This window comes from Schistocerca cancellata, chromosome 4 (genome assembly GCF_023864275.1).
Source record: "Schistocerca cancellata isolate TAMUIC-IGC-003103 chromosome 4, iqSchCanc2.1, whole genome shotgun sequence".
Classification (NCBI taxonomy): domain Eukaryota; kingdom Metazoa; phylum Arthropoda; class Insecta; order Orthoptera; family Acrididae; genus Schistocerca; species Schistocerca cancellata.
In genome coordinates, this window is record NC_064629.1 from 345,558,725 (window position 1) to 345,575,417 (window position 16,693).

General features: G+C 39.9%; 1 protein-coding gene across 4 annotated transcripts in view; it reads left to right on the forward strand.

Moving 5' to 3' along the window:
* Nucleotides 1–16,693, forward strand: part of LOC126184603 (glycoprotein endo-alpha-1,2-mannosidase) — a 105,021-nt gene that overhangs the window by 41,264 nt on the left and 47,064 nt on the right. The gene's annotated exons all lie outside the window — the stretch shown is intronic.

The following is a 16,693-nucleotide window of genomic DNA, read 5'->3' on the forward strand; positions in this document are numbered from 1 at the left end:
AAGTCAGTTGAAATGTCAGCCATTTAGTTGCTTTAACTCAGTTGTTTTGAGATTGTGGTTTCACTTTGGAACCACTGGGCATATAGTTTTCAGTCACCCATCATTTAATGTGATATGTTTGAAAGCAATTTCGCATTTTTGGTAGATACAATCCCACATCTCAAAACTTCTGTGAACTCATAATGCCTAAAAGAGATTATAATCCTAAATAACAAGCAAAAATGGGCCTAAAATTTAATAAATGTACTTCAAAAGTTCATACTGCCTCAGTGATTTCATATCGAAATGACTAAAAAAAGCAGTAGTATAAACTCAAATTTATGTACCAATAACTGTAGATTTACTTACTTTCACTGTCAATGATCTCCTCAGTGTGCTCACTAAATTAGGAAACTTCCTATGGAATTTTGGCATCTTTCAAGAGTATAATTGACAGAACTGCTGAACTGCTCATAGCAGCATGTGAAGACACATTGTCTCGCAGGCCCTAAGTATTTTCCTGAGGCAGTAGTGGAACATCTGTCTGGTAGTGCTTCTCAAAGTGAGCCAGCTCACAACCACTCTTATCAAGTGTATTGATGTTGAGTAAATTACTTCTGAATGTGATTTCTCCAGCACTGAGGCATAGTGTAGTAGTTCCTTCTCTTTGTGGGAAAATAGGTTTGCTGTTGTCAGTGTGAGATACAACTAGCCAACTTTTGTATCATGAGGCATCTCAGAAATCAATATCTTCTAAATATTTTTGTTGTTGCTATTTTTGGTGATTGGGGTGCTCAACATCTAGATTCTCATTGCCCATTAATATTTTTAATGAAACCTGGCTGACTGAACATTTCCCAACTTACAGAGAGGCTACTTTGATTGTCCTCTTCAAAACCAGGGCCATATGCCCCAATATTTAATATAGTCACCCTGCCTGACTATGAGGGAAAAACCTTACAGCGGATGGTCAGTCACCTTCTTTGTTGAATTTTTGGCTCCTGGAAGCTTCCTGCTTTTCATGTGTGAATTCGACTGGTATTGTACTGTTGTCATACCAATTTATTTCTACACATTTCTAAAACCTTGATGACATATTTTAATGAAGACTTTTCCACTTTGGGTGTGTGAGTTTATTTATTTTTATGTGTAATTGGCCAATTTTCACATTTAGGTCATTCTCCAGAGGAAAAATTGTATTTAGGATTGTCATTTTTAAAGCACAATCAACTCAAAGTCTAGAGGAGTATCATCAGTGAAGTACAACATGTGGAACTGAAAACACATTTATTACTGATACCATTGTACTGTGAGAATGGAACTGACATACTGGATGAAGAGTGCAGCTATTTATACAAACAACAAATATTCCAGACTGCTGGTATTTTAACATACATTGAACATGCCAGAATATACAAATGTTGGAAATATAAGATATTTCAAGAACCTTCCAGAACTGATAAATACTAAATAACAAATAACTGCTGATGGTCAGATTTGAACGGGTGACCCTCAACATGGCAGATGGTGAGGCTAATCACTACACCACACTGCACACAACACAGCACGTTGCATTGCTCCCTTCCCTGGACAAAAAGTGACCCGCTGTCTCAGAAGCTCTCATTGGAGCTTACTACAGCATCCTGGGTCAAGATCCAGTCAAGAGTTCTTTGTATGGCAGTGCTGGTGGATCTTTGTGTTCTGATTGTGATGTTACATTCTCTTCACTATGATGAGCATCGAAAGTAATCCTCCCCCCCCCCCCCCCCCCCCCCCCCCTCCTCTGCGATATGCTTTTCTGGACTGTTTAGGAATTCATATGGAGGACATGGATGACGTCTCTGGACTTTTGCCTTCTTGATGAAGGGTCATAACTCTCAATTTCGTGTGTGACATCTGACAAGTGGTGAAGGATATGATACAGCCCAGAGTAGTACATCTGTAATTTTTCTGATAATCTCACTTTCTGCACTGACATAAAAATCCATACCAAGTCTTCCGGGCTCTCTGCACTGACATAAAAATCCATACCAAGTCTTCCGGGCTCTATCTCACTAGCTGGTGCTTGGCATTATAATGTTCCCAGTCTTTCTTCTGGGTGCCCAGCATCCGTATGCGAGCCAGATGCCGTGTTTCTTCATTTCTGTCAATGAGATGTTTCGTGGTCATCTGGAGTGTTGTCTGGTTGAAAACAGGAGGTGCATCAATTGTTGTTTTGGCCTCGCAACTGTAGAGCAGAAAGAATGGTGTGAAGCCTGTGGTTTCTTGCTTCACTGTGTTGTATACGCATATTACGATGGACAGTATTGTATCCCAATCTCCATGTTCAACATCAGTGTACATAAAGAGTATATCTGATCTTCCAATGTTTTATTAAACTGTTCTTTAAGGCCATTCCACGGGTGGTAGACAATGTTCATCCTGAGGGTGAGTTTGCAATGTGAAATTACTTCTGGTACTGCTCTGTAATCAGAAATCATTACATTGGGTGCTCCGTGCTTCAGAATGATGTCTTCTACTATGAACTTCATAATTTTTGGATCTTTGGCAGTCAGCACAGTTTTTGTGACAGCATAGCGAGTGAGGTAATCAGAGCAGAATATTATACATTGATTCCCATTTGTTGTCTCCCCAAGACATAACTTCCAATTTGGTGGAATGGTGCTGCTGCTGGCAGGATTGGTACCAGATTTCCTGGAAGTAATTGTGGCACATGCTTCCATTATTGGCATTCCTTACAGTGGCTCACATAGTGTCTAATGGATTGGTAGAGACCTGGACCGTGATACCTGTGTCCACTTCTGTCTACCATCTTCATGAATCCCAAGTGCCCAGATGTTGGAGTGTTGTGAAAATACTTCAGGACGGCAAACTATAGATGAGCTGGGATGACAAGATATCATGTCTGCCCCATTTTATCATAGTTCTTCTTATGCAATGCTCCGTTTCTTAACTCAAATTCTCCTTTGGTTGGCTCCACCTCCAAAGCTTCCATGGTTTTCAGCAGTGATGGATCTTCCCATCTATCAGCAGCAATGTAATTTTATATGAGAATGACTGAGATATAATCCACACTGTTGTATTCAATTAAAGGATTCCTTGAAAGGCTGTTGGCATCCTTGTGTCTGCATCCACATCTGTATACTGCTGTGACCACGTACTCCTCAAGCCTTGTTGCCCATCTCGCCAGTCAACCTGATGGATCCTTCAGGTTAGTCATCCAGCATGGAGAATGGTGGTCTGTCACAACAGTGAATGATTTTCCAAGTAAATGCTGCCAGAACTGCTTGGTGACCAAAACAACTGGAAGACATGCTTTCTTGGTTGCATTAGTAGTACATCTTGGAGAGTACTATGGAGGCTTGCCCAGCCGGCTAGCCATACAGTCTAATGTGCTGCTTCCCAAGCAGAAAAGCATGCCGGTCCCCTGCATGAATCCGCCCGGTGGATTCGTGGCGAGATCTGGTGTGCTGGCCAGCCTGTGGATGGTTTTTAAGGCAGTTTTCCATCTTCCTCGATGAATGCAGGCTGGTTCCCCTTATTCCACTTCAGTTAAACTGTGTCGGTGATTGCTGTGCAAACACTGTTTCCATGTATGCATACACCATAATTCTTCTACCACGCAAACATTTGGGGTTACACTTGTCTGGTATGAGACGTTTCTGGGGACGGGGGGTGGGGGTCCAATGAGGAATCGCACAATAGCCCCGGGTTCAGTGTGGGGCGGCAGTGGGGTGGGTGGACTGCTGTGGCCTGTTGTGGGGTCGTTGACCACTGAGGGCTACGGTGGGACGAAGCCTCTCCATTGTTTCTAGGTGCCTGGTTCAATACACAATACACACACACTATGGAAGCTTACACTATCATCTTTTCAGCACCTTCCTGATTTTGTACTAGAACTGTCCTTATCCCAAAATTGCTAGTGTTGGTGTGAAGTTCTGTCTGGTCATTCTCGTCACACAATGTTAGAACTGGAGAAGATGTTAGCACCTACTTAAATACAAGAAAAGAACTTCCTTGTGCCTTGTTCCTGGAAAATTTGGCACCACCATGCAGTAGTTCTTCCAAGGGATGTTTCTTGGTACAGAAGTCTTTTATGAATCACCAGTAGTACAAACACATTCCAAGAAAACCTCTCACATTGGAAACTCTGACTGTTCTTATTTTCTCTAAATCAGGATGGACTCTATTGTCATTTACTAGATGCCCCTAGATTTTTATTTCTTGGGTGACAAAGAGGTACAGTTCTTCAGATTCAGACAGAGACATGCATTCTGAACACACTTCAACACAGTTGTCATGTAGCTTAGACATTATTCAGATGTCTTCGAAAAAATGAGTGTAATCCAGATAGGAAAGCCACTTCATCTGTTGAAGGTGTCAAAGCAGGTTGTCCATCATACATCTGAAGGTAGCAGGAGTGTTACACAGTCCAAACTGCATATCCTTATGCTCATAGAGGCCATCAGGGGTTTTGAAGGCAATGTTTTTCTGGTCACCATCTTCAGTGTAGATTTCCCAGTAGCCTGTCTACATGGCCATAATTGAGAAATGCATTGCTCCTCTCAAGCAGTCTAGGGTATTGTCATTGTGTGGCAGTGGATAGGCATCTTTCTTCATGATTTTGTTAAGTTGTCATTAGTGGATGTAGGAATACCATTTGCCATCCTTTACTTCACAAGAACCACAGGAGAAGACCAAGGCTTCTCTGAAGGTTCAGTGATGTTATCTTGCAGCATCTTCTCCACTTTCTTCCAGATTATTTGTCGTTCAGCCAGTGACACTCTATATGAGTGCTGACTAATTGGTGGATGGTCCCTAGTATACTGATAGGGTGTTTTATCATGGGCCACTTGGTTTGACTTTTCTCTGCACTGGATCTGAAAGCTTCCAAATATTGACACAGAAAGATTGTTACTCGCCAGTGTTCTTCATCAGTCAGAACAGGTGTGTTGGCAGTTTGATAGTAACTTCCTCCCCTGCAGTGGAGCACGATTATTTCTCGATGACACTAAGCTACCCTTCATGGACTGGTCTGGCTGTCCCCACATACATGACTTTAGGGCAGATTTGTGTGCTCATGGCAATTAGTGATCCAAAGTTCTCCTTGACCACCTAAAATGCTTATGATCATTGCTGACATGTAGATTTCTTTTGCGAACCTGAGAATGTTTTGCAATCAACAAAAGCATCAGTTTAACTGGCCATATTGATTGATGACTGGAACTGTCTCATTGATGACAATAGGATAATGATGTCTTCAATGGCAAACAACCACCCAGAGCAATTTTTGTTTGGTGTGCATAATGAAACAGCTTCACTAGTCTGGAGCTCTGATTTTCCACAGTCTGTGGCTGCTCGTGATGTCTAGTCCCAGCTGAGAATATCACCATGACTGCATTGTGTTAAAATGAAAAATTCAAAGGACTATGTTCTGTCACTGATAGTTTATCTTGTGGTACATGTTCCTGCTGACTGGTTGTATTTCCCGTTTGTGATTGAAATGGAAGAGATTACGATGTGTATCCAAGTCCTTTACATATTTACAACTGCGAAGTATTGCCAAGTTCAGTAGTGAAGTATAATTGTCATTTGTGAGGTACATTTCTTACACTCTTGTACTGTCCATACAGTGTAAAAACATCAAAAGTTTATTTGGTTGAAGGCTCTGCTTACATATAAATATAGCAATGCTGCTTGTTTACAAGAGGTACAATATGTTTGAAAACAAACAAATAACAGTAGCAGCTCTGATAGACTTAAGTTCTGCATTTGACACCATCAACCTTAGAATACTCATGAAAAACTCTGCAACATATTTGAGGACCATCACCTAACAAAAGTTATTGAATCTCTATTACAAAACAAACAGTTTTGTGTAACACTGAAGGGTAGGAAAAGTCAATGGCCTCAACTAAAAAATGGTCTCACCCAGCACAGTGTTCTGGCCATCTTTTCATTTTGTCTATACACAAATGATCAGTCAACAATAGGCCATACCACCCTCTTCTTGTATGCCACTGATCTGGCTATTACTGCACAAGGAAAGAGCTTTTAGGAAGTAGAAAAGAATCTGGAAAACTCGTTACACATCATGACTGAATATTAGAAGAGAACTGCCCCAAGCCAAACCCCAAGTTAGCGCTTTCCACCTCAACTCAAAACATGCAAACACAACACTGAGTGTCACATGGAGTGACAGCAACTTGGATCACACAGACTAACCAACATAGCAGAGTGTCGTGTTGGACACATCACTGACATACAAATATCATTGCAAAAACACCTGCCAAAACGTTGCTGCCAGGAACAACATTTTGAGGAAACTAGCAAACAGTAAATAGGAAGCCAGACCAACTGTACTAAGGATAACTACCCAAGCACTTTGCTTTTCCATGGTGGAATATGCATTCCCCATATGATCCAGAAACACACATGCTCAAAAAGTCAATACAAGCCTAAATAAGACACCTAGGATAAAAACAGGATACATGAAAGTCATGCCACTTGGGAAGCTATATAAAGCGGACAGATTCTCAGATCCCGAATCATGAAGAATTGCATATGAGCATACAGAAATAGTGAGCACCACTCCCAACATTGTTCTTCATGTGGAAATAACAGACTGAAATCCCACAAGAGTTCCTTAGTATTGAGCTAAATGAGCCCTCAAAAGACTAACCTCCCTCACAAGAGATGCCCAGTTGCAATACATCATGCTATAAGATTTGGAGAAAACTGAATTGCAGCAAAGATCCAGTCAAAACCAAAATAATTAAATGTGGCCTTAAAGATGAAGCAGACAACAAATGTGACTGTGGTGAAGTTCAGGACATGAAACACTTTGACTATGTCCCAGCTGCCCCACAAGATGTACCCTTGACAGCTTATGGCTTGGCAATAAAGCTCAATACTGGGCTAAAAAATCTTCAAAAGAATTCTTCCAGATGCGAAAAGGTTAAGTACTACAGTAAAACATTTTCTGGAGAGCAGTCCCTCTAGAGCAGCAGTATAGGTCACTTACACAAGCAGGTAAAGCAGCTGACTCTCTCTCTGTCTAAGGACTGTAATTTGAACCACATTAAAACACACAATCAACTTGTAACAGGCAGTACCATATATACCAGCTCAGTAGCTTATCTGTAAGAGGATGGGTGAAGACTCCCCAAACTCAGACCACAGGCTAGGCATGATATCTCAGTGTAGTCTGCTTGTGGTGGAAAGCATACAGAGTTTTTATACTTGTAGGCCTCAGTGAATTTTCCATAATGCCTTGGCTGCACAACAGACTTGGAAAACTAGGACAAACACACAGATTCTACTCTCCATGACTGAAGCGAATACATTTTCATATGCTTAATGTTTTGATAAATGTCACTTTTGGATATCTTGAAAAGTGCCTTTCAGGCCAACTATCTAACACATCAATGGATAAAAAAACATGACTGGTACTTGAAATCCATAATTTCTACTCATTAATGGAGCCTCTGAATTATCGCTACAATTGTAAAGTAGTTGCTATGCTGGAAACAATGGTAATGAGAAGTGTTAAACAAACATTGAATACTGTACTGGGAATATTACTATACACACACTGCATACAAAAATGAAAAATGTAAAATAATTATATTCACATTTAAGAAATAATTGAAAATTATCCTAATATCTAATACTACCTATAGCATTGAGGAATGCATAACTGATGGTGAATGATCTGTAGACTGTATCACTGTATCCAATGATCAGTTACATAATTAATACTGTTAGCAACAGTCATCAGACTTCAAACAGGCACTTTAAGAGGAACTGTGTTGTTACTCAGAATTATATGAAAGGTTATGTTATGCATGCAAGAGGGAGTGAGCGCAGGATGGGAGAGGGGGGGGGGGGAGGGGAGAGAGCAGGGGATAGTGCTTCCAGTTCATGTTCTGGCACTCCCAGACAGTGAAGAAGCTTATCAGGCAACATTTACACTGGAAATGCTTCTATAAGGAACATCAGATATTTTCCCAACTATTTTTTTATTTGTATGTGCAATTGGATAATTTTTATCTTAAGGTTGTTTTCAAGTTAAACACTGCACTATCTGAAAACTACCTTGAGCAGTTAAACAGAGAACCAACTCGTGGCGATAACATATTAGACTTTCTCATGACAAACAGACCCGAACTATTTGAAACAGTTAACGCAGAACAGGGAACAGTGATCATAAAGCGGTTGCTGCATTGATGATTTCAGCCATAAATAGACATATTAAAAAAGGTAGGAAGATTTTTCTGTTTAGCAAAAGTGACAATAAGCAGATTTCAGAGTATTTGATGGCTCAACACAAAAGTTTTGTCTCAAGTACAGATAGTGTTGACAATCAGTGGACAAAGTTCAAAACCATCGTACAATATGCATTAGATGAGTATGTGCCAAGCAAGATTGTAAGAGATGGAAAAGAGCCACCGTGGTACAACAACAGAGTTAGAAAACTGCTGCAGAAACAAAGGGAACTTCACAGCAAACATAAATATAGCCAAAGCCTTGCAGACAAACAAAAATTACGTGAAGTGAAATGTAGTGTGAGGAGGGCTATGCGAGAGGCGTTCAATGAATTCGAAAGTAAAGTTGTATGTACTGACTTGGCAGAAAATCCTAAGAAATTTTGGTCTTACGTCAAAGCGATAGGTGGGTCAAAACAAAATTTCCAGACACTCTGTTACCAAATTGGTACTGAAACAGAGGAAGACAGACTAAAGGCCTAAATACTAAATGTCTTTTTCGAAAGCTGTTTTACAGAGGAAGACTGCACTGTAGTTCCTTCTCTAGATTGTCGCACAGATGACAAAATGGTAGATATCGAAATAGACGACAGAGGGATAGAGAAAACATTAAAATCACTCAAAAGAGGAAAGGCCACTGGACCTGATGGGATACCAGTGTAATTTTACACAGAGTACGCGAAGGAACTTGCCCCCTTCTTGCAGCAGTGTACCGTAGGTCTCTAGAAGAGCATAGTGTTCCAAAGGATTGGAAAAGGGCACAGGTCATTCCCATTTTCAAGAAGGGACGTCGAACAGATGTGCAGAACTATAGACCTATATCTCTAACATCGATCAGTTTTAGAATTTTGGAACATGTATTATGTCTGAGTATAATGACTTTTCTGGAGAGTAGAAATCTATTCTGTAGGAATCAGAATGGGTTTCGAAAAAGATGATCGTGTGAAACCCAGCTTGCGCTATTTGTCCACGAGACTCAGAGGGCCATAGACACGGGTTCCCAGGTAGATGCCGTGTTTCTTGACTTCTTTGATACAGTTCCCCACAGTCGTTTAATGAACAGAGTAAGTGCACATGGACTATCAGACCAATTGTGTGATTGGATTGAGGAGTTACTAGATAACAGAACGCAGCATGTCATTCTCAATGGAGAGAAATCTTCCGAAGTAAGAGTGATTTCAGGTGTGCTGCAGGGGAGTGTCGTAGGACCGTTCCTATTCACAATATACATAAATGACCTTGTGGATAACATCAGAAGTTCACTGAGGTTTTTTGTGGATGATGCTGTGGTATATCGAGAGGTTGTAACAATGGAAAATTGTACTGAAATGTAGGAGGATCTGCAGCGAATTGACGCATGGTGCGGGGAATGGCAATTGAATCTCAATGTAGAGAAGTGAAATGTACTGCGAATACATAGAAAGAAAGATCCCTTATCATTTAGCTACAATATAGCAGGTCAGCAACTGGAAGCAGTTAATTCCATAAATTATCTGGGAGTAGGCATTAGGAGTGATTTAAAATGGAATGATCATATAAAGTAGATTGTCGGTAAAGCAGACGCCAGACTAAGATTCATTGGAAGAATCCTAAGGAAATGCAATCCGAAAACAAAGGAAGTAGGTTACAGTACACTTGTTCGCCCACTGCTTGAATATTGCTCACCAGTGTGGGATCCGTACCAGATAGGGTTGATACAAGAGATAGAGAAGATCCAACGGAGAGCAGCGCGCTTCGTAACAAAAGCGTTACGGAGATGATAGATAAACTCCAGTGGAAGACACTGCAGGAGAGATGCTCTGTAGCTCGGTATGGGCTTTTGTTGAATTTTCGAGAATATACCTTCACCGAGGAGTCAAGCAGTATATTGCTCCCTCCTACGTATATCTTGCAAAGAGACCATGAGGATAAAGTCAGAGAGATTAGAGTCCACACAGAGGCATAGCGACAAACTTTCTTTCCGTGAACAATATGAGACTGGAATAGAAGGGAGAACCGATAGAGGTACTCAAGGTACCCTCCGCCACACACCGTCAGATGGCTTGCGGAGTATGGATGTAGATGTATATGTAGGGTTAATGCATTACACAAAGCAATTCTGTACAATAGACAACCCTGAAAGCACACTGTGCACCATTCCATTTCTTGCAACTGTCCACATTTCACTTAATCAATTACAATAATGTGGAATAGCACAGGCATGTGTCCACTATTGACTAGTGTGAACACATATGCTGACTAATCAGTATTTGGACCCCCCCCCCTCTCTCTCTCTCTCTCTCTCTCTCTCTCTCTCTCTCTCTCTCTCTCTCCCCCCCCCCCCCCCCCCGCCCCCTCCCACATCCCCCACCCCCACTCCTCCATATTTTATCGTTGAATAAGTGAATTTTGGGAAGTTGCTCGGACGTTGAATGAGTCTATGTGTTTTCAATGGTTTGGCTATTTTATGGATGCATATAATACATTAATACTGCCATGACCTATTGTGCACACAGTTTAGTGTAGTGATCAGCCTTACTGGCTCGCATGCAGTGGGTTGCTCGTTTAAATCTGATCACCTGCCATTATTTGTTATTTAGTATATACCAGCAAACCTCTGATTTTAGAAGGAATCAAGCCCCCATGTAAAAACAGCTTAAAATGTCTGTTTACAAATGAGTTTGTGTGTTAAATATTTGTCTTTAATTATTTTCATGTTCCATGGATCATTCGCACAACAAATTGTAACAATGTAGAATGAGTCATTTTCCATTTACATCGTAGATTAATTTAAAGTATAATTAGTAAATATGACTACAAGCTGAACATTTATAAGACTTTTTTATTATAATTATTGTTATTATTGTTGTTTTTCAGAATAAAATTCAGTCATCAGTTGCAAATATATTTTTATTATGCCTTGCCGGTCTTGACACACAAATTTGTCAACTTCAGAAGCCTATATAATTAGGTATGTTATAAATCTTTAGACCTGGTCTGTGTACATCTGCAACTGATGACTGCATTTTATTCTGAAAAATATACACTACAGTTGCTGAGAATCACAGCCATGAATAAAATAACAACAACAACTACTATAATCATCATCATCATCATCATCATCATTAAATATTCCTATGTGAATTAGTGATTCCTACCCACTGCCTTCTACACATTACAATAATAGATATTCTTCTGCAGGAAAGAAGGAATTGTCAAGGAGAAACTTTTACAGTTTGTTTTCAGATTCAGCGTTGCTGTCTGCCAGGCATTGTATATAACTGCGTAAGGTATCAAAAATTTTATTTGTGCCACTGTGCACCTCTTTTTGTGATAAAAACAACCTTATGTGGAGTAATAAATATAATTTTTCCTCCTGGTTTTGCAATTATGTACATAATTCTTCTTTTAGAATTGCAGCAGATTATTTACAACAAACTTCGTGAGGGAATAAATATACCAGGTGGCGAAAAAGTCATTGGACAGTTGGTTAACAGAAAACAAAAGTAACAGCAAGACGTATTACAGTAGGAAGTTTTAACCTGTTAAGTTGTTATAACGAAATGGTGATAATTACGCCTTGTGGAGTTGGTATACGAGATGGAATCCAAAATTTTTGGGACTGGTGCTCCCATCTGGAAAGTAGGAGTAGTAGATCTTAGCACCGCTAGGTGGCAAGAGCTGCATATCTGATGAGTCAGTGTGCGGAGCAACATTCAGCTGGGAGGACATGTTGTGTGTCCACAGTGATTTCTGTAATACTCAGTGTTTGGTGTGTGGTGATTTTACGATGGATCTGCAAACAGAACAGCAAATGTGTATCAAATTCTGTGTGAATATTGACAAAAGTGCTATGGAGACCCTTGTAATGATTCAACAAGTGTTTGGGGGCAGAGCATGAGCCGTATGCATGTGGTCTGAGTTTGGGGAGTCTTCACCCATCCTCTTACAGATAAGCTACTGAGCTGGTATATATGGTACTGCCTGTTACAAGTTGATTGTGTGTTTTAATGTGGTTCAAATTACAGTCCTTAGACAGAGAGAGAGTCAGCTGCTTTACCTGCTTGTGTAAGTGACCTATACTGCTGCTCTAGAGGGACTGCTCTCCAGAAAATGTTTTACTGTAGTACTTAACCTTTTCGCATCTGGAAGAATTCTTTTGAAGATTTTTTAGCCCAGTATTGAGCTTTATTGCCAAGCCATAAGCTGTCAAGGGTACATCTTGTGGGGCAGCTGGGACATAGTCAAAGTGTTTCATGTCCTGAACTTCACCACAGTCACATTTGTTGTCTGCTTCATCTTTAAGGCCACATTTAATTATTTTGGTTTTGACTGGATCTTTGCTGCAATTCAGTTTTCTCCAAATCTTATAGCATGATGTATTGCAACTGGGCATCTCTTGTGAGGGAGGTTAGTCTTTTGAGGGCTCATTTAGCTCAATACTAAGGAACTCTTGTGGGATTTCAGTCTGTTATTTCCACATGAAGAACAATGTTGGGAGTGGTGCTCACTATTTCTGTATGCTCATATGCAATTCTTCATGATTCGGGATCTGAGAATCTGTCCGCTTTATATAGCTTCCCAAGTGGCATGACTTTCATGTATCCTGTTTTTATCCTAGGTGTCTTATTTAGGCTTGTATTGACTTTTTGAGCATGTGTGTTTCTGGATCATATGGGGAATGCATATTCCACCATGGAAAAGCAAAGTGCTTGGGTAGTTATCCTTAGTACAGTTGGTCTGGCTTCCTATTTACTGTTTGCTAGTTTCCTCAAAATGTTGTTCCTGGCAGCAACGTTTTGGCAGGTGTTTTTGCAATGATATTTGTATGTCAGTGATGTGTCCAACACGACACTCTGCTATGTTGGTTAGTCTGTGTGATCCAAGTTGCTGTCACTCCATGTGACACTCAGTGTTGTGTTTGCATGTTTTGAGTTGAGGTGTAAAGCGCTAACTTGGGGTTTGGCTTGGGGCAGTTCTCTTCTAATATTCAGTCATGATGTGTAACGAGTTTTCCAGATTCTTTTCTACTTCCTAAAAGCTCTTTCCTTGTGCAGTAATAGCCAGATCAGTGGCATACAAGAAGGGGGTAGTATGGCCTATTGTTGACTGATCATTTGTGTATAGACAAAATGAAAAGATGGCCAGAACACTGTGCTGGGTGAGACCATTTTTTAGTTGAGGCCATTGACTTTTCCTACTCTTCAGTGTTACACAAAACTGTTTGTTTTGTAATAGAGATTCAATAACTTTTGTTAGGTGATGGTCCTCAAATATGTTGCAGAGTTTTTCATGAGTATTCTAAGGTTGATGGTGTCAAATGCAGAACTTAAGTCTATCAGAGCTGCTACTGTTATTTGTTTGTTTTCAAACATATTGTACCTCTTGTAAACAAGCAGCATTGCTATATATATATGTAAGCAGAGCCTTCAACCAAATAAACTTTTGATGTTTTTACACTGTATGGACAGTACAAGAGTGTAAGAAATGTACCTCACAAATGACAATTATACTTCACTACTGAACTTGGCAATACTTCGCAGTTGTAAATATGTAAAGGACTTGGATACACATCGTAATCTCTTCCTCCCCCCTCTTTCTGTGAATCTCCTCTTCCTCTCCCCCCCTCTCTGGTCATCTGCTCTTCCTCACCCTCTCTCTGCCCATCAACTTCTCTCCCCTCTCTCTGTCCATCTGTTAATTCCCTATCTCTCTCCACCTTCTCCTCCCACCTTTCTCTGTCCATGTCCTCCTTCCCCTCTCTGTATCCATATATCCATTTCCTCTCTTGCTTTCATCCATACCCTGTTCCCACTCTCTCTGATCTATAGCCTTGTTTATTGTTACTGCCAATAAATTCTTGATTGGATATTGAATTAAATTAAAATAAATGGATAAATGGGCTGGGATCATCGTATATGTAGTATACCTGCTGCTGGGTCTGTGAGGATAGTACAGTCACATAAGGTAACTTTTAACTTTTTACTAGTTAGGTTATCTTTGTACCACTTACTACTTTTGTTTCAAATGGCTGCTGCTCCAACTACTTGCATTGACTTGTACTGAAAGTAAGTTTTATTACCTCTGTGATTTGTAGTTAGTATTTCAGTTGTCTTTACAACTTCCTATAATCTCTTAGGCTTCTGTTGGATGTGAAGAGAACTTCCAGTGACAGTGATGTAGAGTGAACAATGCAAGGTCGATACAAATATCTTGACATTTCAAAGGAAACCTGCAGTACTGTATAAACACTGTTTGTTTTCTGTTTTTTTTTCTGGCATCATCTAAATTTACCCAGAGCATTAGGTATAGCAAAACTTCTTTGTTTTGTAAGAATAGTCTGAAGTTACTGCAAGTAACTGTGTAACTTTGTACCAGTATTAAAATTGAAATTTTACTCTAATAGGACATATCTAGTATACGTTTTCAGTTTTCCAACCACTCGGAAACTATAGATGTGAGATGTTACAATGTCTATTGCAATGTGTAATTTATTTTGTTTCCAGTACTTTCAAAAAATGGAAAAAAGTGGTGCAAAGTTACCTCAATTGACTGTACCATCACTGACACTATTTCATATACGAGGGTTGAAACTTAAATAGTGGCAACTATTTATTCACAACCGATACAAAAGAGTTACATGTTTGCACCTGTTACTGTCCTTCAAAGTAGCCACCAGCATTGTGTAGAAACCGTTGCCAGTGATGTGGAAGGCATAGTATACTGTTAGCAGAGCCTGTTCTGTTGATGGTGCAAATGGAGTGCACTACTGCCTGTCGAAACTCTGGAACAGTTCTGAAGTAAATGCCACAAAGTGTTTCCTTCATCTTCAGAATCAAATGAGAGTCACAAGGACTTAAGTCCGGGGAGTATGGTGGATGTTACAGTACTTCCCAGTCCCATCGACCAAACGGAGCAGCCATAGCTTGTGCTGTATGAGCCCACACATTGTTGTGCAAAATGATAGGTGGGTTGCGCAGAAAGTGTAGCCGCTCCTTTCACAAAGCATTATGGGTCTCCATGAAAGTTGAAAGTGTGTCGGAGCCCCAGTATGGTGAAAGTTATGGTGATTGTCATGTACGACTGTGATGGTGTTATTCCAAAACATTACATTCCTCCACAGCAGACAGTCAATGCACAGTATTACTGTTTGTTTTTGGAGCATCACCTGTGACCAGCTTTGCGAAACAAGCAGCAACACTTTCTGCGCAACCCACCCATCATTTTGCACGACAATGCGCAGGTGCATACAGTGCAAGCTGTGGCTGCTCTGTTCAGTTGATAGGACTGGGAAGTACTGTAGCATCCACCATACTCCCTGGATTTAAGTCCTAGTGACTTTGATTTGATTCCGAAGATGAAGGAACCACTTCGAGGCATTCGCTTCAGAACTGTTCCAGAGATTCGACAGGCAGTAGACTGCTCCATTCGCACCATCAACGGAACAGGCTCTGCTAATGGTGTATTATGCCTTCCACATTGCTGGCAATGGGTTGTACACAACGCTTGTGACTACTTTGAAGGACAGCAACAGGTACAAACAAGTAACACTCTTGTATCGGTCGTGAATAAATAGTTGCCACTATTTATGTTCCAACCCTCATAGTTTTAATCTGTAAATGGGTAGGATTACAAAGGTTTGGACAGTTTGGGTTCTGAAGTAGTATTCTAATCGTAATCTGATAAGCTATAAATACAACTTTCCTGTTTGCTATGAAAACTGACTGTGAGGAAGAAAATAAAACAGCACATAGTCGTGAATACAAGTTTTGTTCAAAACTGTATTAAGGAGAAAGAATATATAGGGAGAAACAATTTTCCTAATGGTTTAAGTGCCCCACTATTGCAATTAAAACTTACTGCAAGAAAAGAAATGAAACCACATATTTTCACAGCGGAGCAGTTCCTTTATTGCCATCTGTTTCAACAGGAAACCTGTACGTCATTGTTTAAAAAATATTTAGCCTATGTCCATCTAAATGTTTATAGAGTATCCTGTAAAAATTTGAACTTTTCGACATTTTTGCTAACAATGTTTCTCTATGTGCAACCAAACGTTTATTAGAGCATTGTGTAAAAAATTGAAGTAAATCAGTCAAAAAATTTTCTGAGGTGTTTGCTAACAATGTTTCTTCTATATATATTACTACATATTTGTTTATATAGCTTATGTATAAAAATATATGTAGCCTATGTCCATGTGAACATTTATTAGAGTATCATGTGAACATTTGAAGTAAATGGGCCAAGAACTTGGTGGATTTGTTGCTAACAAATTTTCCCCTTTTTATGCATATTTAGTTAGACCAAAAATTTAGTAGAGTATCACATAAAATTTTGGTAACAATGTTAAACATGACTTGTCGTTATATAATTGTGTAGATTTTATACATGCAAGGGGATTCTTCTTAACAGTTAAAAATCCATGGAGCATTGTAGATGACACTGAGACAAATAATTAAACATAA